The sequence below is a fragment of the Macrotis lagotis genome, chromosome X (assembly GCF_037893015.1).
Source record: "Macrotis lagotis isolate mMagLag1 chromosome X, bilby.v1.9.chrom.fasta, whole genome shotgun sequence".
Classification (NCBI taxonomy): domain Eukaryota; kingdom Metazoa; phylum Chordata; class Mammalia; order Peramelemorphia; family Peramelidae; genus Macrotis; species Macrotis lagotis.
Window position 1 is genome coordinate 460953504 of NC_133666.1, and position 24799 is coordinate 460978302.

The following is a 24799-nucleotide window of genomic DNA, read 5'->3' on the forward strand; positions in this document are numbered from 1 at the left end:
TCCTTGACTAAGCTGCTGACTTCATTTTCATGTTTTTCCTGCATCTCTCTCCTTTCTTTTCCCAGTTTTTCTTCCAACTCCCTCATTTGATTTCCAAAGTCTTTTTTGAGCTCTATCATAGCCTGAGCCCAATTTTAGTTTTTTCTCGGAGTCTTTAGATGCAGGAGCTTGTGCTTCCTCATCTTCGGACTGAGTATTTTGTTCCTTCTTGGGCTCATTTGCAAAATATTTCTCAATAGTCTTCTTTTTGTTTCTTTGCTTGCTCATTTTCCCAGCCTGGGCCTGGTTTGGGGTGTTTCTTGAGCTTTTGGGAAACTCCCACAAGGGTCTCAGTGTGTGCGGCTCTGTCCACCCTCCTGGTCTGTGAATGACCATAGGCACCCCCCTCTGCCAAGGGGCTGATGTGGGAGGGGGGCTGCTGTTCTATGGGGGGGCCTAGACTGTCATCAGGATCTGAATGTGGTCAGAGCTCCAGAGTCCTGTTTCAGGGGCAGAGGACAGAGCTAGGCAGTCTCTCTTCACTCCCCTCCCTCAGCTCAATGGGCTCATGCCCTGGGGGCTCCTGCTTACTGGCTCCGCCTGCTTCTGTTTCCTGGATCAGGGCTGGGGAAAGATGATGCTGCTTGCTGTGTGCCCTGAGGGCTGGGCTCCATGTGCTCACTCTGGCAGAGGTTCCCCGCTGTTCCCCCACTTTGTGCCCGGTGCTCCTCCCGGTGCAGCTCAGGAGACTCCCCCGCTGCTGTGAGCTGAGACCCCTAGCTCCCTGGGCCTGCCTCCAGGAGGCTGAGGTTCTTTGGCTCTGGTGGGTCACCCCTCTGGAGGGCCGCCTCTCCTATCCCGGGAAGCAGAGCCTTTCTGCTCTTTTCCGGTTACCTTGAGTAGGAGAACTGCCTCACTGGGTCCCTTTGTGGGTTCTGTCTCTCGAAAGTTTAGTTAGAGTCCTTAGCTGATGAATTTTATCAGAGAGCTCCTAAGACTGGATTCCTTCTTGTCACCATCTTGGCTCCGCCCCGCCCCACAGACTTTCTTTTAAGACTTCTTGTGATGGTGAATTCAAAACTACCCAAAGTTCATTCTACTTTTGGAAAACCTTAATCATTAGAAATTTTTTCCTTCAGTCATGGGCCTAACTCATTGACATTTCCAGATATCAGTTCTAAGCTCTGATAGAAAAAAGCTGATCTCTCTTTCATATGCAAGCCCTTGAATTTTTCCCTTTACCCTTAAATAATTTTTTTTCCTATAAGCTTTCAACTGGACTTCAGATGCATGATTTCAAGTCCGCAAGTCACCCTGGTCACATAATTTCCTATATCTTCCAATAGGCTTCCATAAATTTCCTGTCCAGGAGAAAACAAACACAAATAAATACGTGCCATGGTTAGTCTAAGCTTTTTTTTTCTTTTTCTTTTGGAGAAGATAGGCAATCAGAAGACATGGTCAAGGTGGGGAATATAAGATATTGTTTCTAATACACATACACTACAGAATAAAACAAAGTTACAAAAGTCATCTGTTGTTTGAACTTCCAGAGCGGCGCCAAGATGGTTGTGTGAAGCTAACATGTTCCCAGAGTTTTTCCCTAAAGATAAATGAAACTTCTGCACAGACATTAAAGCTACTGATTTCACTAAGAAAGAAGTTTTCAACAGCAGACATTGTGGAGGATCTCTTTGCGGGAGAAGGGAAAGTTAAATCAAGCAAGGCTGGGCAGGGGGAAAGCCAGCAGGAGGCTTTAAGCCACAGTGCAGTCCAGGTCCCAACAGCTTGGTAACAGAATAGGTCCCAACAGATAGAAAGATGGCAGGGAAGGTCCCAACCCAATTAAAATCTGAACCCTGGGCATACTGGAGAAAAAGACAGGACTAGGTTGGGAGCAAACCATTGCATAGGCAGAACCTGGACATAAAGGAGAAAACAAACCTTTGCAAAGGCAAGGGCTGGGCTGTATAGGCAACATTTTGACCAACAACAAACCAGGGATCAGACCCCAGTCACAGCATAAAAAGCTTGGATCTATACTCCCCCATACCCTGGGAACAGAGCTAAAACAACAAAGAAGAGCAAAAAAGATAAAAGAGTGCTCACTATAGAAAACTACTTTGCAGATAAGGATGATAATAATGCCATGTCAGAAGAAGAAATCAGTGAAAATTACAGGGGAACTCTCAAAAGATTCTATGAATTGAACTCAAATCAAAAAACTCATAGAAGAATTTTGAAAATGAATTTAAAAAACCAAAGAAGAGGGGAAGAAGAAAAATAGGAAAAAAAATGAGAGTCATACAGGAAAATTATGAAAAATTGACCAAAGAAATCAATTCCATTAAAAGTAAAATTAACCAACTGGAAAAGGAAACACAAAAGTTAATTGAATGTAAATGAAACCATTAAAATGAGAATTCAGCAAATAGAACCCAATGAATTTATGAGACTATGAAATAGAGGACTTCCAGAATTTCCTGTCAAAAAGACCAGAACTGAACAGAGAATTCAATCACCAAATATATGACTGAAGAGATGCATAAAAAGATAAATGAAAAGGAGGAGGACAAAACAAATGTTAGTGAAGACCGTCAAATTGTATACAACTCTAAAAGGGAAGATTTAACACTTTTAATTCTTTTTTTTTTTTTTTTTTTTTTTTTTAGTTTTTGCAAGGCAATGAGGTTAAGTGGCTTGCCCAAGGCCACATGGCTAGGTAATTATTAACTGTCTGAGGCTGGATTTGAACTCAGGTACTCCTGACTCCAAGGCTAGTGCTCTATCCACTACGCAACCTAGCCACCCCAACACTTTAATTCTTAAGAATTGTACTTCTATTAGGATAACTAAAGGGTCAAATATAATTGAAGAGACTGATATGGTTGGATCTTGTCTCTCCATTGAAGAGGTCCAAGATGTTATCACTAAGCTTGAGACAAAAAACCTTGATGAAAATCAGGGGTGTTTAAACTTAAATGTCTCAGTTTTCTTTTGACCTACTCTAATTCAGCTGTGCTCCTAGACTTTAGTACTTTCTCTTATCAGGGCATCATAAGCTGGGTGGTCCTGAGTGAATGTCTCCTGTAAAACATAATCCATGGTAAAGTTCTTAAGTGAGATAATTAAGAGAGACCAGTATTTATAGCCCCTTGAGATTCTTATAGTTAATTAAACCAGGATTAGACTTAATCCGTACTTTACTTAAAAAGGGGTTAAGTACCTTGGGTGGGTGGGGGATCAAATGTGGAGAAAATATGATTGGGGGAAAGGGTACAAATAGTTCATGAAATAATTTGATGATACTTTAGCTCATGAGGATTGTATATCCTTGGAGGGATATACCCTTTTGAAAAGGGGGTGAGGTAAAAATGATTATAATTTGATGTAATTCAAGACTTTTGGAAAGTGTACTTCTAATGAGACAGAAGGGGGGAGGGTATTTAGGGACTCTGTGGTAATGCTGCCAATCAATCAATCAATCAATCAATCTATAATGGTACTTTGATATCACTTTGAGTTTATTAGGCAATCAATCAAACTAGTTGTAATTCAGTGTTCCTGATTAATAATACCTGAGTGATAAATAATACATGGTGAAGCGGCACAAAGATTTATAATTTTAGAGGGAAAGAAAGGAGGATGTGAACACTGAGTAAAATCAACACTGAGTAAATCAATAGATTTTACCCAGAGAGAGAATAAGATACATTTCCACATGGGTTTAAAGATCCATCCTACTCTACAGGGGGAAGGGAAAGATAAGGGAAGAAGGGATTGTTAAAGGAAGATGAATGTATAAGTGAAAATAAACTGAAATTAAATGTGATAAGAAAAGTTAAAGGGGAAAGGGAGTAAAAGTTTGGAGAGGGGAATAAGAGGAAAGGAAAGAGAAAAATATAAAAGAGGAAAGATAACATGGAGGGAAATGCAGAATTAGTAACATTAACTGTAAATGTGAATGAGATGAACTGTTCCATAAAATGGAAGTGGATAGCAGAATGGATGAAAAGCCAGAATATTGCAATATGTTCTTCACAAGAAACACATTTTAAGCAGAGTAAATCAGGGGAAGGTAAAAGGATGGGGCAAAATATACTATGCTTCAGCTCAAGTTAAAAAAAATCAGGGGTAGCATTCTGATCTTGGATAAAGCAAAAGCAAAAATAGATCTCATTAAAAGGGATAAGGAAAGAAACTACATCTTCTTAAAAGGGACCACATGTAATATAGTTATATCATTATTAAACATGTATGGATCTAGTGGTATAGTATCCAAATTCTTAGAGGAAAAGTTGAATGAATTGCAAGGAGACATAGAAAAACTTTAATAATGGGGATCTCACCCTTTCTCTCTCAGAACTAGATAAATCTAACCACAAAATAAACAAGAAGGAAGTTAAGAAGGTGAATGAAATCACAGAATACTTAAATAAAAAAAAATAGACCTCTGGAGAAAACTTAATGGGAATAGAAAAGAATATACTTTTTTTAATGGCCATACATGACATCTATACCAAAACTGATCAAAAAAACCTTATAATCAAATGGAAGAAAGGCAGAAATAAAAAATACATACTTCTTCGATCATGATGCAATAAAATTGCAACAAATCATAGAAATGATCACTATATTTTAGAAAAGGATAATAATAATAAAACACCATACTAAAATTTATGGGATGTAGGCAAGGAAGTTTTGAGGGGAAACTTTAAATATCTAAATGCTTATATGAATGAAATAGAGAAGGAAAAGATCAATGAATTGGGTATGCAGCTAAAACATCTATAAAAAGAACAAATTAAGGATCCCCAATTAAACACCAAATTGGAAATTTTGAAAATCTAAGGAGAGAATACAATTGAAAGCAAGAAAACCATTTATCTAATAAATAAAAACTAAGAGTTGGTTTTGTGAAAAAGCCAATAAAATAGATAAACCTTTGGTTCATCTGATTAAAAAAAAAGAAAGAAGATAACCAAATTACTAGCATCAAAAATGAAAAGGGTGAACTAACTACCAATGAAGAGGAAATTATAATTCAGAATTATTTTTCCTGAGCTGTATGTCAATAAATTTGATAACTTGAATGAAATGGATAAATATTTGCAAAAATACAAACTGCCCAGATTAATAGAAGAGGAAATAACATATTTAAGTAACCCCATTTCAGAAAAAGAAATTGAAGAAACCATCAATAAACTCCCTAAAAAAAAATTTCTCCAGGTCCAGATGGATTTACAAGTGAATTCTACCAAACATTTAAGAAACAATTAGTTCCTATTCTACATAAACTATTTTAAAAAATAGGAAAAGGAGTTCTTTTAAAATTCCTTTTATGACAACAACATGGTGCTGATACTTAAATAAGGAAGAAACAAAAACAAAGAAAAATAAAGACCAATCTCCCTAATGAACATTGAAGCAGAAGTCTTAAATAAAATTTTAGCAATGAAATTGCATCAAGTTATTACTAGGATACTACACCGTGACCAGGTATGATTTATACCGCGTAGACAGGGATAGTTCAATATTATGAAAACACTCAACATAATTGAACATATTAATAGCAAAACCAACAGAAATCATGATTTCTCAATAGATGCTGAAAAGCCCTTTGATAAAATACAACATCTATTCCTATTAAAAACACTAGAAAGTTTAGGAATAAATGGAGTTTTCCTTAAAATAATAAGTAGTATCTATCTGAAACCATCAATGAACATTATATGTAGTGGGGATAAATTCAGAACATTTCCAATGAGATCAGGGATAAAACAAGGATGCCCATTATCACCATTACTATTCAATACAGTTTTAGAAAAAATGTTCTAGCAATAAGAGAAGAAAAAGAAATTGAAGGTTTCACGATTAGCAATGAGGAAGTAAAGCTTTCACTCTTTGTAGATGATATCATGTTATACTTAGAGAACCTGAGAAAAATCATCTAAAAATCTTCTAGAAACAATTAACTAATTCAGCAAAGTAGCACATAAATCATCAAAATTTATATATATATATATATATATATATATATATATATACATATGAATAACAAAACCCAAAGGCAAGAAATAGAAAGAGAAATTCTATTTAATGTAACTATAGACAATATCAAATACTTGGGAATCTACCTACATCCCAAGACAAACCCAGAAACTGTATGAACACAATTATAAAGCACTTCTCATCAAAATAAAGTCAGATCTAAATAATTGGAAAAAATGTTAATTGCTCATGGTTAGGTAGAACTAATATAATGAAAATTGCAATTCTACATAATTTAAATTACTTATTTAGTGCCATACCAATCAAACTATCAAATAATTATTTTACTGAGCTAGGAAAAAAAATAGTAACAAAAGGTCAAGAATAACAAGGGAATTGATGAAAAAAATAATAAAAGAAGGTGGCTTAGCTCTACCAGATATAAAAGTATACCATAATGCATCAGTCATCAAAACTGCCTGATTCTGGTTAAGAAATAGAGAAGTAGATCTGTGGATTAGGATAGGTTCAAAAGAAATAGTAAGAATGACTACAGTAATCTACTGTTTGACAAACCCAAAGACATTAGTTTCTTGGATAAGAACTGCTGGGATAAGTTGCAAAAACGGAAAAATAGTATGGCAAAAACTAGGCATAGACTCACATCTCACACCTTATAACAAAATAAGATCAAAATGGGTATAGGATTTAGACATAAAGGATGACACCATAGATAAATTAATAGGCCAAGTAATACTCTATCAGATTAATGGAAAGGGGATAAATGTATAACCAAACAAGAATTAGAGTACATTACAAATTGCACAATGAATGATTTTGATTATGTTAAATTAAAAAAATTTGCACTAATAAAATCAGTTCTGCCACAATTAGAAGGAAAGCAGAAAGCTGGGAAACAATCTTCACAACTAGGAGTTCTGATAAAGGTCTCATTTCTAAAATATATAGAGAATTGCAATAAATTTATAAGATCACAAATCATTGCCCAACTGACAAATGGTCAAAGGATATGAACAGTTTTCAAATGAAGAAATTAAAGCTATACAGAATCACATAAAAATGTTTCAAATCATTATTGATTGGGGAAATGCAAATTAAAACAACAATGAGGTATCATTTCACACCTATCAGATTGGCTAAGATGAGAAAAATTGATCAACATTTGATAAATGTTGGAGAGCTTGTGGGAGGATTGGGACATTGATGCATTGCTGGTGGAGCTGTGAACTGATCTAACCATTCTGGAGAGCAATATGGAACTATGCTTAAAGAGCAATAAAACTGTTTATACCCTTTGACCCAGCAATTCCAATTCTAGGTCTCTATCCAGAAGAAATTATAAAAAGTGGGAAAAATCCCACCTGTTCTAACTCTTTTTGTTGTAGTAAAGAATTGGAAATTGAGGGGAGGCCCATCAAATTGGGAATAGTTAAACAAGTTATTGTACATGAATATTATGGAATACTATTGTTCTATAAGAAACCATAAATGGTCAGACTCTAGAGAAGCATGGAAGGAACTGTAGGTTCTGATGCTGACCTAAGAGAGCAGAACCAAGTGAAAAATGTACACATTATCAACGACACTGTGAGATGATCAACCCTGATGCATGGAGCTGCTTTTGGCAACTAGGACAACCCTATTAGACTGGCTATGGACAATGCTAATCTCTTCAAAGGAAGAAAAAACAAAACAAAACAAACAAAAAAAATCGAAACAAAAATTCTTCAGAATCTGATGAAAATTACATTCATTTTTTAAAGGTTTTTTTGCAAGGCAAATGGGGTTAAGTGGCTTGCCCAAGGCCACACAGTTAGGTAATTATTAAGTATCTTGAGACCGGATTTGAACCCAGGTACTCCTGACTCCAAGGCTGGTGCTTTATCCACTATGCCACCTAGCTGCCCCTACATTCAATTTAAAAAAATATACATCTCTTATCTATTTCTTTCCTTTAATCCTAATTTCTCATACCAAAAAACAACTAATCTGTAAACATGTTTAACAGAAATTTATGTAGAATATTAACCTGACTGTTCATCGCTGAGGGGAGGGGAGTGGGAAGGGAGGGTGGATGGAAATTTTTAACTTAAAAATATACATAGGCATATGGGTGAATGTTTAAAATCTTTCATAACATGTATTTGGAAAAATAAAATATCAATTAAAAATAGTCATGTGTTGAAGATGTGGCTAACTGCCTTACTGTTGAGGTATGTTGGCCTTATACTAATCTCAAGGGCAAGGATAGCAATAGAGGTCTCATAAGATCAGAAATCTATTTGTCCTAGACTATGAAATGACAAAATGTTTTTTAAAACACAGTCAATATTGTCAAATATTGCACCAAAAACCACATTCAGTTTCATGAATTTTTTGAAACATTTCCTTAATTATTTTTAAATATGGAATGCTTGGTTCTGCTTTGATAGTATGGAGGAATGGAAAATGGAGATTTATTTTTAACCACACTATTTACAGTGTTCAAAAGTTGACATTTTTTTCCTGGAGGCTTTTCTATTCTATTATTAAGCATTCTCCTGCTCCTTAAATTTGGATTCAGATATAGCTTCTTCCTCTGTTTGAATGCATGATGTGCCAGAGAACTGTTGTATAACCACACAGGAACCTGCCATTACTATAACAGTGCTTACTTATAGTGCTGAAACAGATAGTTTTATATATAAAGTCATACTGAAAGAAAATATACATCAAAGAAATTTTTGAGAAAGAAATTATATTCCATTCATATTCCAAAAAGTAAGAATAAAATCCCCTTCAAAAGTCACTACAGATTAAGAATGAATTTTTAGTCAAGGGTAATGGAAATATCCCATAGAAAATATCAAATGGAAAAGAACCAGAACCCACAGAATTCAAATTTAATTTCATCAACTGAACTTTATTTTTCAGAGTTTTTATGATAATGTTTTTTTCAGTAACACTTTAAGGACACACACATATTGGCATATATATTTTTTAATTTTACTCATATGCACATAGTAAGTTATTGTATAGCACCCACCATTTCAGAAACTGGAAGTAGTATAGAAAATATACATATATATATATATGTATATTTACCTACATTTCTATCTATCTATCTATCTATCTGTCTATCTATCTACATCTAATCTATTTACTTCAATAATTCATAGTGTTTTACATTAGAATTCTTTCTTCACTGACATTTATTCATTACTAAATAAATCTGCCAGTTGCAGTGTACAAAAATTCATTCTCTGGTGTCCATCCTTCAAGTGGCAAACATCTTTAAACAGCCAGATTGGTCCTCAGAAAATAGAATACAGTTTTCCTTCATTCTGCTTATTCTTAGAATCATAGAATTATAGATGTTAGAACTGAACAAGAATCTAAGAAGCAATTAAACTCAATTCCATAATTTTATAGAGGAGGAAACCAGTGATCAGAAAGTTGAAGAGAGTTGCTCAGATTCACATAGGCAGGAATCATCAGAGGCAGGATTTGAACTCAGCTTCTCTGAATTCAAACTCATTGTTCTTTTCAGCTCATCATATTATTCCCTAGAGCTTGAATTCCATTATTCAATGTCCCAGGATCGCCTCTATACTATGATGAGATATTAGAATAATATTGAAGTGGAAGAAGTTTTATCAATGTCCCATAATATCTATATTTATAGGAATCTATATTTATAGATATGCACCCATATTTACGGCTGTCCTGGTCTATAGTAAGGCAGCACTAAGTCCTAAAAGTTCTGTGGTAGAAATAATCCTTTATATTATATTCCTATCTTTCAGGATATTGGGTTGTTTAATGCATTGAAAAGAGTTAATAATAAATGTAGGCCATCATAGCAGAGATGCCTACCCTGTTCTGAACTTCTTTGTTATCATCTTTATACAATACTGATTATTCCAGAAAACAGAATGATGAAACATGATACTTCTTTTCTGGCAGAGAGGTGATGAACTCAGGGTACAGAATAGAATATATATTATATCAAATATGTATATAAATACATATATATATATATATACACACACATATATGTAGACATGGTGAATGAGAGATTTTGTTTTTCTTGAATTTGTATATTTGTTACAAGGATTTTTGTTTTTGTGCTCTGGTGAGAACAGGAGGCAAGAAAATAGATTTCATTAAAATATAAAATTTTATTTAAAAAAAAGGAAGGGCAAGGAGAGAAAATGAAAAAAGAGGTAAAGGGAAGAAAAGAGTAGGAAAGAAAAGCAAAGAAGTTTTAGTCTTGACAGAATTTTCTGAACATTTTATGTGTACCCAATTCTGATTTGACTGGTTTTCAAAAATCAAAAAGAAAACCAAGTTTTCATAGCTGCCATTACTAAGGATAACTTTTTCTTCTTTTCCCTCAGCATATTGGAAGTCTTGGGTGAGTGGATGGGTGGGTGTGGTTTGAGACTCTAATATAGTAGTAGGTAAATAGATTGTGAAAAGTTTATTCAATAGAATCTGTGAAGTAGCACAAAATGCCAATTAGAAATAAATAGTAAAATTGGCACCAATAGTCTAACCAAAATTGGCAATCACTGGAAGTCAAAGTGTTAAGGACATTTTAGAGGATAATGTAGAGTTCCTATACTGGATAATTGAATATTTGTGAAGAAACTTATTTAGTACAGGAAAGTACAACATAGAAATTAAAATATGAGTTGATACTGTTATTATTTTTTCTAACAATACTAAGTTAATAATTGCAGAAAATAGGTTCTAGAAGAGGGAGTTTCCAAGTTACATATGCTAGGTATTGTAGAGGCTATGATCAGTTTTCATGTAAATTTTTTACCTTAGACTTTCAACTGCAATTCATTTATTTAGAAAGAACAGAAACATGCCACAGAGAAAATTTATTCTGCATGGGGAAAGACTGTTTAAAATAGGTTCATGTGTCAAAGAAAATCATGGAGGAGTTTTTCAGAAGCCCTTTGAATTTGATATATACCTTGTTTTTTTAATGGGGCTTTTCCTTCCTTTTGTTAGTTACATAATATTTCCCCAAGTATAGTGCTAAATTCAGTAACAGCATTCTATATCTTTTGTTCAGTAGAGGCAATTATGCATCTCTGGTAACTGTAGATTTCACACATTAAAAATATGATTATAGTGCTTACCATTTTTATGTCACTTCCTATTTTATAAGTGCTTTAACCCACCTCCTATGATTCAAGTAAGTAGAAAAAGAAAGCCTGATAGGTGGAAAATAACTTTAGTGGTTAAGTGTTTGAAAAGATAAGCCAATCTGAAAAAGTTGAGTGGGATGTGGGAAATGTTATTAGTAGACCCTGTCCAATTTACTTTTCATAATATCCTCTGAAGCAAATCAACTCATATGGTAGAGATGAGGAAACTGAGTTGGAAATTAAAGGCATTTCAAGAGTATAGAGATGTCAGTAAAGTAATTAGAAGCAGAAGATCTTTGTGCTGACATTGTATAATATGTTAGCAAATAATAGATAATGCTAGCAACTTATTTCTTTCAGAGTTCAGATCTGGTCTCAGACATTCAGTAGTTGCATGGATATAGGCAAATCACCTATCCTTATTTGCCTCAGTTTGCTCATATGTAAAATGAATTGGAGAAGGAACTTGAAAACCTTTTTTAGTATCTTTGCCAAGATACAGTCTACTGTAATGTAATTGTACTTAAGAAATACAAAGAGTGAGGGGAATGATTACTACTTAAGAACATTTGAAAATTAGAGGAGATATTTGGATGATCTATTATTTTTCCTCCTTAGAGACTGAATTAGATAAAAGAGGACATTGGTATAGATGAGCAACTTTAAGTTTGTTTGTTTTAAAACTTAAAATATGTATGGCCTAGAGCAGGCCTTACACACTTTGCTTTATGTGAGTCTACTTCACCACATTTGTGGAGAGAGTCAGTGTTTTCTGAGATGATGAGGAAGCATGATTCCTCATCAATATGTTGAAATCTTTGATAGTCACTGTATTGTTCAGAATTCTTATGGCTTTCAAAGTTGTTTGATTTTTCAGTGTTTGTACTATTGTGTAAATTGTTCTGGTTTTAATTTCTTCACGTTGAGTCAATTCATATAAATCTTCCTGGGTCTCATCACTTCATAATTTCCTATAGCACAATGGGATTTCATTATGTTCATATTTCATAATTTCTTCAGTCATCCCCCAATTTATGGCTAGTTATTTACACCACAAAATGTATAACTAATTTGTAAATATTTGAACTTTTCTTCTTATATATTTTATAGTAATATAAACATAATAGGGGTATCACTGGATCAGAGGGTATTCATAATTTACTTTGGATAACAGAGTTTCAAATTGCTTTCCAGATAGGTTATTATACCAATTAAAAACTCTAACAGCTGAATTCTCCCTCTAGCATTTGTCATTTTCCTTTCTTTTCAATTTTGCCAATCTTATATGTATAAATTCAAAGTTTCTCTGGAATCTGAATTCTCTATTGGTGATTTAGAGCATTTTTCATGTGGATATTGATAAGTTGATCTTCACAAGAAAACTTCCTGTTCCTAAACCCTATTTGTCAAGTGGGAATCTTTTAGTCTTGTTTATTGAGAATGTTATTGGTGTAATTTCTTGCAATTTTTTTCCAGTTACCTTTTCCTTCCTTCCTTCCTAATTTTAGCTGCATTGTGTGTGTGTGTGTGTGTGTGTGTGTGTGTGTGTGTGTGTGTGTGTGTGTAAGGTCCTTTTAATTTTATGTAATCAGAATTGTCCGTTTTTATCTTCTGTGTTCCTTTTCATCTTTGGCCAACAACCATTCCCTTATTCATAAATCCAAAAAATAATGTCTTCCTTGTTCTTCTGTTTTATTCATGATGCCATCTTAATGTTCTCAATCATGTATCCATTTGAATCTTATCTTGGAATATGGTATGTGATGTTGGGCTATACTTAGTTTTTGCTAGACTAGTATTCAGTGTTTTTAGTAATTGTTGAATAGTAAGTATCCCAAAATCTTTGATCTAAACTATTATATTTTTTACTGCATATTCTGTGCCTAAATCACTGACTGGTCTCCTTATTTCTTACAGAGTGCATCTTTAGTTTGAATAGAAATGAAAATTAACAGACAGGGTCCTATTTATGCAACAAGGGAAGGTTAGGAATTAGTCACTGAATTATCACAAGATCTTACTAGATGTCTGGGTTTCAGATTGTGAAGGCTCAATTTCTCTCTTTCGGTTTGACAACCATAAACTGCCTCATACTAGCAGACATAAACAGAGAATTGGGAAATCTTTTAAAATAAAGCTAAGGCTTCACCTCTTTACTGAGGTATAATTACCTTGTAGGTATTGGCAAACACATTCTATTGTCTTTTACTCTCTGTCTACAATTCTGTTCTATTTAATTATGTCTTCTCTGGGGAGGGAATACTACCTGGTAAGGCAGATTTCTGATCAAAGACCTCACAGAGGTTTAAATAACAATGAGAAATTAAAAAGTACAATCTGAAACTGATATTGAGGTTTATTAAGACATGTATTTTGATATATTCTTTGGAGATTCAGGAACTTTAAATGTTAGTCAAAGGAAAAAGGGACATAAGGAATGTTAAAAAGTGTTTCTTCATTTCAACTCATTTCTATGGGAAAAAGCAATGAAATCCTACTACTTGCATTAATGGCAAAAGCATGAATATGTGCCTGTGCATACATATGGGCTTGGTTCAGTCTTCTTTACTTGTGACAAGTCAGGATTAGATCCTGTCAACACTATCCCTTATAAGACTGTCTTTTAGTTTCTGTTCACCTTCTTGTATAATTCAGAGTCTATGGAGCAGGTCACTGGTACTTCATTTGAAAGCCCTTTTAGAACTTTGGGGATGGAGCTGGGTGCTACCAGGATTTTTCCCTTAATCATCTTAAACCTCCAATCTGTTTTTGCATTATTATTGGTCATTTCTCTATACAGATCTTTCTCTACATTCAGAATGACATACTTATTGTTCCTTTAAACCATTTTGTATTTTCCCGACTTTTAAGATTCATTCGGGCCAATCTTTTAACTTTGAATTTCTTTCATCCTCTTCTCTGCTGGCTGAAATGCAATTATACTTCAAACTCCTCTTGTCTCTTTTGATCTGCTTTACATCCCCTCATAAACTAAAGTGTCTCATACAAGAAGTGGTCAAGAAATATTTGTTTACTGATTAGTTTATCTATATTTAAGTACTATACATTAAGGATTATTTTGCTTTATTTTTGACTGAAAAATGTTTTTATCATATTATTCTTCTTCCCTACAGTGTTTCTAGGATGCTTATAGATGTCAATTCAATTCATTTAGAAGAACATTTATTAAAGGTTACTATGCAAGGCATCAGAGATATGAAGACAAAAAAACTATAGACTATTCAGTGCACCTGACTCAAGAAACTTACATTCTATTGGAAGTCTATATATATCAAGTATGGGCATCTAGGTGAAGCAGTGAATAGAGTGCTGGGGACCTAGAGTCAGGAAAGACTCATCTTCCTAAATTTAAATCTGGCCTCATATTTACCAGCTGTATGATCCTAGGCAAGTCACTTAATCCTAATTGACTCAGTTTATTCGTTTATAAAATGAACTGAAGAAGGAAATGACAAACCTCTCCAGTTTTTTTTTTCCAGGAACTCCAAATGGGGTCACAAAGAGTTGGACAAAACTGAAACGACTGAACAGCAATAACAATGAAGTTGAATCCTGGTTTCAGGTAAAATAAGGTGAAATTTTATTTAGCAGAATCCAGGAAACAAAAGGTAGAATCTACATGGATCAGGGTAGAAGAGAATATTCAAAGTAGAGACCCATAGTTTGAACAAAAAGGTTTTTCTGAGCCTCTATCCACAACTGGTGACTTAAAACAGACTTACCAGAGGGAAGTGTTTTTTCACCATTGAATGAAACCTGTTTGCACTTCAGAGAAACAGAACTATCCAATAACAGATCCATATTAGACAACACACTCAGAATCTATGCTCTTGACTGGTTGTTTCAGATGACTGGCACCTGCCTGGACACATACACTCAAATATCCATTTATGCTTTCACTAATGTGTTCATTCTTTCAATACTGCAGAATACAACTTGCCTGCTTATCAGACTCATAAAAAATACTCAAGAACTCTTGTCCACTGTGTTTATAGTGCTACACACCTCCCAAGAGTCTTACCTGACATTTACTTCTACATTTATTTGACACAACTTGCTTTGCAAACCAAATTTAAAGACAGCTTGAATGCTATTTCCATCCATCACCTTCCCTGTTTATGCCATATGCTGACTGTATTCCCATGCAAACAGAATCCAAGGGGTGTAGAACCCACCGAGACCATATCTGAAATTCATCTCAACTTTTTCCTTTCCTCCTCCCATGCTAGACCCACTTCAAGAAAATACAACATTTAGCAAATTGTATTTAGAATTGAACCTGATTAAATAAATCAGAAGTGATCTTTGACTGGAATATAAAAATAGAATTAATGTTTGATAGCCATTCATATATCTTACTATATGAGTTATTACTTTATATTGCTCCTTCTTTTGTTTTTAGATTCCACAAATTGAAATATATTTTCTTCTCAATTAAAGGAAAGCAAAGCTAAGTGAGTTGGGAGCTGGGAATTTCGTTCTCCTAAAGATCCTGATCCTTATGCTAATTTCATGTTAATATTTGCATGAATTGATACTGAATTCATCTACATATATTAAAAAATAGTCATATGTACACAGCCAAGACCTTATTCTGTTGCTGCAAACTCTATTTATTTATTATTATTAAAGGGGAGGTCTGGCATGTATGTGGATTTGAGGACACCTTTACATTACCACTGTGGTCTTCTAGATTACTGGGAACAATGGGTATGTATGAAATCTTTCTCCTTTACTTAATTAAATGTCCCTCAATTTAAAATATCTTGTGCAACCTCTTCACTTCTAACTCTCTCTTCAGAAAACTATTACTGGTTGGTAGTTTCAGTTGGCTCTGACTCTGACACCACAATGTGAGTATATGTCAAATACACTGTAGTGGTTTGACAATTCCTTCTTCAGATCATTTTACTGAGGAAACTGAGGCAAATAGGACCCTGTGCCCAGATTCACATAGCTACTAAGTGTCTGAGACCAGATTTGAACTCAGAAAGTCCTTTTCTTGTTGTAGCTTTAGTGCTATATCCAATGTGCAACCTAGTTGCCCTCTCCCATCGATTAGAGACATATATAATTTTTTCTATTAGAATGTTTACATGTCTCATTCAAGTCCAATGTAGTTTGGACAGAGTTAGAGTTTCAGAAACATGGTGGACTATATGCTCAAGTTCTTAAAGAGCCGAGAAGCAATAGGGTGTGGTAGAAAGAACAATAAGATTTTAATAGATCTGGGTTTTTTTATTTTGCTTCAGATATTTACTAGTTGTGTGACCCTAGATTCCTCACTTAATTTCTTGAACTTCACTATCATCATCTATAAAATATGTTCAATAATGTTTATATTGTTGGCTGCACATGGTATTGTGAAACAAATGACTTTATAATCCTAAAACATGATATAAATGTGAGTTATTATTATTATTCCTTTTTCAAAATTTGATTTCATTGTTACAAGCCTACAAGAAGCATCGTCAAATTACTATTATGAAAGATAATTAGCTTTACTGACCATCCAAGGAAAGAATTTTATAAAATACAAGAATAAAGCAACAATTGCTGATCCTCTGAAATTTGAAGAATTCATAGATGGAAGTGTATTCATTAATATCTTCACTTCTATTTTGACAAATCTTCATATTCACTTCTGAATTGTGTAGCAGGAATTTGGAAATCTCGGGCTTCAATATTGTAGAAGTCTGTCTTTGCTCTGTCATTATTATCAGGTCCATGAGGAATCAAACCTGAATACTTTGGACTTGTTGGGAAAATTCTTCCTAGGCTAATTTATGGACATTTACTTTCTAAAATGGTTGTTCTGGAAAGAGATAAATGAAGATTTCTCTTACTCTTAACACACACACACACACACACACACACACACACACACACACACATTAACAAATTCTCATTCTAGTAACAAACAGATCATTCATTTAGTCACAAGATCCAGGCTTGGGAAATGCTCACTTAAACAATATGTATAATAGTAAAAATAAAGTAAACTGAAGTTCAAATTTCTGAGCATGATCAACTTATTTATAAAACATGAATTTATCAATAAATATGATCACAGCTTCCTAAGACTCTGACTAGTAGAGAGTTCTTTTTTATAGTTTTGGAATACAGATCAACAAATGGGACTTTATAGGTGGGGAATTTTAAAAATTGTTTAAAAAAGCTCGATATCATGAATGGTGAAATCAATATATACGTTATATAATATATAGGTTATGCTGAGGTGTGGGGGAAAATATGATTGATTGGAAATTGAGAATGAAAGGCTAACAGCAATCCCCTCCTTTGCCACTGTGATTAATAAAAAGTTCCTTTGTTTGAATCTACCTGTAAGGTTAGAGACAGTGGAGCAGACTTCTTTGGATAGCATGGGTGGTGCAGTGGATAGACAGAACCTTGGTGTCAGGAGAGAAGGAATTCAGGTCCAACCTCAGACACTTAACACTTACTAACTATGTGGACTTGGGCAAGTCACTTATCCATGATTGCCCTCACATCCAGGGCCATCTCCAGTTGTCCTGATTCATATCTGGTCACTGGACCCAGATGACTGTAGAAGAAAGTGAGACTGATGATAGCACTGCACCCCATCATTTCATGTGCTTGTCATGGCATCATCTCCCTGATGTATTAGTTTTCTTTAAGAATGAAGGACAAAAATCATTAAGATAGCCTTGAATGGTGTAAAGGTACTAGACCAGACTTCCCAGTGTCCACCTGCATTTCTCAAGGATAACAAATTTCTTTGAGGCAAGAATAAAAGTGTGATTGGCAGAACTAGATTTCTAAACTTAACTCATTACAGACCAAATGAATTTCTGAACTAAAGTTCAGAGACAAAGCACAAAATCAATTAACAGTAAATGGGATCAATGAGAAAATGGACTGGATCCATCTGATCATTTTAATAGTCATGGGATCATAGGATCTTGGAATCATAGATTTAAAACTAAAAGATACCTTAAAAGTCTTTTAGAACATATTCTCATTTTTAGAGGAGAAAACTGAGGTAAAAAGAGCTTAAGTACCAAGGACAGGGACATATAGCTAGTGTCTGAGGCACTATTTGAATATACATAGATCTTCCTCTCTTTAAGTCTATGCAGTTTGCTATGCAGTGATCAATTAATAGTGATTGATTGATCTATCCCTACCTTATACTTGAAGTGCCTTTGAGGAACAGATAGACCCAATCATTCTGATGGAAAATACTGTATATCAGTGAAGTGGAGCTGCCACAGTACAAACAGATCTCAGTCTTTTTTTTTTTTTATTATTTTTGATGAACATCTTTACAAATTTTTGATATAAGGAATGAGGATATAGGGAAAGAGATACATAAGAGATAATTTTTATAAAGTGTTCAAGAGATTCGGAAGGGCTGTGTGTGTGTGTGTGTGTGTGTGTGTGTGTATTTTGTTTTGTTTTGTTTTTCTTCCTCAGGATGGGGATAATATAGTCCACAGCCAGTCAAATATGGTGATCCTTGCTCTCTGAACTGCTTCTATCAGGGTTGTTCATCTCACAATGTTATTAATGTATACCTTACTCTCTTGGCTACTCCTTTCGTTCAGCATCAAATCCTGTAAGTCAATCCATGCTTCTCTAGAATCTGACCATTTATGATTTCTTATAGAACAATAATATTTCATAGTATTCATGTACCATAATTTGTTTAGCCATTCTCCAATTGATAGGCATCCCCTCAATTTCCAATTCTTTGCCAATACAAGAAGAGCTGCCATGAATATTTTGGAGAGATTCTCATTGCAGAAGTGTGGAAGTATCTATAGAGCTACATGACTGACAATGGTCCACCTGTGGCCTAAAGGAACCATGTCCCTGTAGCTTCTTTATAGGTAAGCCACCCTTCCTATCAGGAAGCAGAGACATGCAGGGCCAGAATAAGATATATTTTGATGCTAGTTATAAAGAACCTGTGATCACTCTGCTTATCAGTCCTACTCACTTTGGTGAGGATTGTTGTTTTTCCATGGAATTAAAAGGTCAACTGCTATGAAAACTTTTGTCTGAATCACACCTTTTTCCCCCTCCCCCATCTTAATTCAGATGCTATCTTTTCCTTGATGCTTTTCCTAATGCCCTCATAGCAAATTTATATGTGTTTTTCTTTCCCTGACCTAATATATTGGTTTATTTTGTTGAAATACCATGGTGGTATTCAGTAGTTGTATCTTGTCCTCATCTCCTTCTGAACTTTATATCACTTACAAATCATTATTTGATTTTATATTTGTGTGGTACTAGAGCTGGGGTTCATAGTAAGGGATCCATGGATCCACAAGGGGATTGGATTTAGATTTCAGGGATCCTGAAAATTTGGATGGGAAAAAATTCATCTTTATTTCCACAAACCTTTGGTTTCCTTCATAATCCCACACATATAGAGGTAACTAGGTGGCCCATTGTGCAGCACTTTAGTTTTGGAGTCAGGATGATTTGAGTTCAAATCCTTCCTAAATGTTTGACCCTGAGCAAGACATAATATCTTTCATCCTCAGTTTCCTTATCTGTTAAATGAGGACAATAGCATTTATGTCCTAGGGTAATTATGAGGATAAAATGAGATAATGTATATAAAATGTTTTTTATAAATCTTAAAGCACTATAACTACTACCTATAATTGTTATTATTTTAGTTTATGCAACTTAAAACATTATTTTGAGAAGGGATCCATAAATTTCATCAGACTGACCAAGGATTTCATGACACAACAAAAGACTAAGCCTTCTATGGTGGAAGAACCTGGAGACGGGTTCTGGTTTTGTGGCCATTGATGAGACGTAATTTAGTCAACATGGACTTCTTATTGGAGAGTGTAGTCAGAGCCTTCCTCCTTGTGTTTGCAATCAGAAGAAGCAACATGAAGGAATGATGTGACCTCACATTGCACCTCCCATATAAAGATATGAAAAGATTTAATTTTCTATAGTCCAATTGAAAAATAAATGGAAATTTTTTATGAATTCTTCATAATTATTATCTATGCTAATGGAGCTTTACAAAGTTTTCACTAGAAATTTTTAAGTCCAAATGAACAAGAAAATAGTACATATATAGATACTTAGCTGAAATAGTAAAAGGGGAAAAAATCACACTGAATTCTAAACTTATACATTGGTTTAAATTCTGGAATAAACCAAGAACTAGACAAAAATAGTAAGTAAAATCAGATCAATTTACCAAGTTGACCACAGGATGATACACATTCAGGAGAGATACAGATAAAAATAGTACATTGTAGATCCATGAACACATTTCCTTGCAAGAAACTAGAAAATCAGCAGGCACCATTGTCAGAATTGTGAATAAATATATAAGCTGTTCAGGGGCTGCAAAACATACACTTAGGAAGATATATCTGCAATAGAATGAATTCAATAGGTGTGATTTGCTAGCTAATGGCTCTTTTATAAAGTAAGATACACAATTTCTCTGGAAAGAAATGACAATTTTTTCCAGATGCACTCAGTTGAATAATAAAAAGGATTTTGTATAGTATATTCTTTATTAAATATGATTCTATTGATGTACAGCTACTCAAGGCTTTCAGAAGATAGGATTATTCCATCCAATAAAAATCATAGTTAGTTCCCTTTTATAAAGATATGTTCTTTATAATATCCTCAAAAATGAATGAGGAGGTTAGGGATGGTAGGGCATAGTGGAAGAGAAATATCCTCTACTATCATACAACTCCCCAAATTTATAGGGTTTAAAACTGGAAGGAATCTTGGGAATATTTCAGTTCAATACCTTCATTTTTTAGATGTCAAAAAAAAGATCCAGAATAATTAAGTGTCTTGCTCAAAGTCATAAATAACTGTGATATAGGGAAGGGTTCTCTTGCTTTCAAATCCAGTGTTGTTTCCATTAGATCTTTTTTCCTTCTGCAAAGGCAGTTTCTTTTTTAAGACCTAGGGAGGTTCTCATTGAATTCTTGTTTCAAAATCAGTGGGAACTTGACATCAGAACATAGCTTTACAAGGGAACTTGTAGTTCATTTATCAGAAAACCTGAACTTAAATCTTGGCCAGGTCATTTACTCCTTGTGGGATCTTTGCTTCATCACAATCTTTTGGGGTTTCAATTAGCTCATTTATAAAATGAGAGAGAAGGATTTCTGAAATCCTCTCTACTTTGTAATTCTAAAATTTGAGCAGATTCAGAAAAATAAAGGATCTGCCCAAGATCATAAAACTCAATTTTATTAGCAGAGATAGGTCTACATTTCCTGACTCCTAGTTATAGCTCTTTATAGGGATGTTCACTATTACTCTGTTATAGAAAATTCCCTTGTATACTGGTCAGTCCTTCATCTGAAAACTGAAACAGTCCTTCGACTCAGTGCATGATTTCTATTTATTCAATTCCAGACCCTTGAACTTATCTAAAAGCAATTTTACTGTTCCTTTGGAAACCTAGTAAAGGGATTCTTCTCTTTAAAATGTTTAAAATGTTATCAAGGTTGGATTACATAAGCAGGCAGAAAGATATTTCCAAAATCCTAAGTCACAAGACAAATCTTCAGATTTTATTTGTGCGGCACTAGGACCATGTGCACAGATTCTGAAGCAAATATGGGAGAAAATACCCTCTCAATTTGAAAAAATAACAAAATAGAATAAAACCTAGGGTACTTACATATAAATGAATGGGTCTTGTTAAAATTTGTGAGTTCAATTCAGTAAATTAGTTTTTGGTTGCTTTTCAATTTTTTTGTGATTTCATTTGAGGTTTTCTTGTCAAGTAAAGTTCAGTGATTTGCCAGGGTCACACAACTAGTAAGTGTTTTGGGACCAGATTTGAACTCAGGAAGTCAGAAAGACTCTGGGTCTTTCACTCTATTGCACCACCTAGCTGCCCAGCAAACCTTTTGGGAACAAATATCTGAATGTATATTTTTTCAATTACAAAAAATGAAAAGTAAGTTGGGATCATAGTTAGAGGATATGAGATCCAATCTTCTCTTTGCTAGTTACAATATACAATGACTATAGACAGGTCACGTACTCTCTCTGGGCCTCATTTTTTTTTTCATTTGTCAAGTGAGGGGATTGGAATAAATGACCTTTAAAAGCTACCTTACAATTTTAAATCTAAGATTATATGACTTAGGGCTCTATTATTGAAAGCAAGCTGACATTTGATGACCTAAGTCCATTTCTTAGGTGACAGTCTCTCAATCTGAGAATTAACTTTTTGTTCCATCATCAGCTGTGAGAAAGTTGGTAAATACTTCGTTTTTAAGCACACTAATTTGTTCCTTAAATTTGCTTCTGACTTTTGTGCCCTCAAAATATTTTCTTTATCAGTAATGGTAATTCTCTCTCTCTCTTTATCTATATCATCTTATTATAGCTGGAAGCACCTTGATGATATAGAACCATAAATTTGGAGTGAGGAAGACCTGAGCTACAGTCCTGACTTAGACACTGTGTGACTGACCCTGGACAGGTCATTTGATCTTTCTCTATCTTTGTTTCTTCTGTAAAATGAGGATAATGATATCAGCTACCTCATAAGGTTGTTGTGAGCATTAAATTAGATAATCTATAAAAAGTGCTCTGTAGTACCCAAAAGTATAGCATCCAAATTCTTAGAGGAGAAGTTGAAGGAGTTACAGGAAGATATAGAAAGCAAAACTCTACTAGTAGGAGACCTCAACCTTCCACTCTCAGATTTAGATAAATCTAACTATAAAATAAACAAGAAGGAAGTTAAGGAGGTAAATAGATTGTTGGAAACCTAGATTTATGGAGGAGATTGAATGGGGATAGAAAGGAATTTACTTTTTTCCTGCAGTTCATGGCACTTACAAAAAATTGATCATGTACTAGGCATTAAAACCTAATGATCAATTGCAGAAAGGCAGAAATAGTGAATACATCTTTCTCAGATCACAATGCAATAAAAATCATATGCAATATTGGAACAGGGAGATATAGAGCCAAAACTAATTGGAAGCTAAATAACATCATTTTAAACAATGAGTAGATCAGGTCAGCTAGGTGGTACAGTGGATAGAGCCCTGGCCTTGGAGTCAGGAGTACCTGAGTTCAAATCCGGCCTTAGACATTTAATAATTACCTAGCTGTGTGGTCTTGGGCAAGCCATTTAACCCTATTGCCTTGCCAAAAAAATGAGTAGATCAAACAAAAAATTATAGAAAGAATTAGATAATGACAATAATGAAACAACAAACCAAGGCAGCTGTCAGGGCATATATTGTATCTCTAAATGCTTATATGAATAAACTAGAGAAAAAGGAAATCAATGAATTAAACATGTAACTGAAAAAATTAGAGAAAGAACAAATTAAAACCCCCCAGTTAAATACCAAATTAGAAATTCTAAAAATTAAGGTAGAAATTAATAAAATTAAAAGAAAGAAAATGATTGAACTAATAAATAAAACCAAGAACTAGTTAAAAAAAGTGTTTTGTAAAGCTTAAAGCTTCATAAAATTGCTGTTATTTCTTATAAAGATGAATCATTCTTTTGATTTTTGGTTTCCCTTTCTGCTGACTATCAATTAGAATCACTTCCAAGGATTTTCATTGTATGATATTTAATATCCTGAAAATAGAGACTATATATTTTAAGTTCTTTGCTATTTTTATTTAGGTACCCCATTTTATGCAATTTTTTTATTTTGCCAATAGCAAAGTGTATATGGGAATCCAGTGACCAAAGAAGCAGAGCCCCCAATAATGTTTCATTTGTCTCTCCATAGGACAAATAACAATGAAATCTAGATTAATAAGAATGCTCAGGGAAGAAATTTATTGTTTAATTTGATTTTCTGGTTGATTGAAGTTTTTCAAAGCTCAATTATTTCAACCCTTATTGTAGAAAATCTTCCCAAAATGGATTAGTTCCATTTCCCACCTAAATAAGGAAAGCAAAAGCAGACATGCTCTAATCTTTATGCATGCTTTAGAAACATGGGGATGGAGGGGGATGAGGGAAACATCTTGTTCTCTCACTCAATTGTTGTTTGTTCAACTACATACTGTATCTATATATAGTTTCTCCCCATAAAATAATGTTTTTCTTTCTCTTCCTTCAGCTTGTCTCTTCTCCTCACATATACCTCTCCCCACACATGTCCTTTTACTGTACTGTCCCCTACTCTGATCCACCCTTTTCATCACTCCTTTCATTTTTTTTCCCTTCTACCACTAATTTATTTTGCCTTCCTTGATCTTCTGCTTTCTGGGGTTTGTAAAATGAAGCTTGTTGAGCTTCTTGACTGCTGAGCCAGCTCATCCTCTCCCTCTTTTGAACTTCAGTTCTTCTAGGTCAATCAGATTGCAGTGTTTCACTAAAGTTCATTAATTTAAAAATAAATCAGTACTCCAAGTCATCTCACTGATTGTGGCTTTTCCTGGAGTCTATACTAAAAAAACAAATGAAACATTACAAAACCATACACTTACTTGAGAGTGACAGTAACATGAGATATGTGAGTTTAGAGTACCCAGCACAAGTGTTAATATGAACTATTTGTGCCTGATGTGTGGTAGAGCATTCCAAGCTCATATTGGTTTGATCAGCCTCAGTTAGGCATACTGCAACTTGCCTCTAATGTCATCTAATGACA

The 24799-nt window shown here is 34.3% G+C and overlaps 1 protein-coding gene and 1 long non-coding RNA gene across 3 annotated transcripts in view; one reads left to right on the plus strand and one right to left on the minus strand.

Moving 5' to 3' along the window:
• The window catches only part of LOC141500623 (uncharacterized), a 151545-nt gene extending 135025 nt beyond the window's left edge, over positions 1-16520 (plus strand). The window contains exons 2-3 of the long non-coding RNA XR_012471981.1: positions 14636-14718; positions 15789-16520. This is a non-coding gene — a long non-coding RNA (uncharacterized LOC141500623). The remainder of the gene's footprint in view (positions 1-14635; positions 14719-15788) is intronic.
• Positions 1-24799, minus strand: part of DLGAP1 (DLG associated protein 1) — a 782098-nt gene that overhangs the window by 684905 nt on the left and 72394 nt on the right. The gene's annotated exons all lie outside the window — the stretch shown is intronic.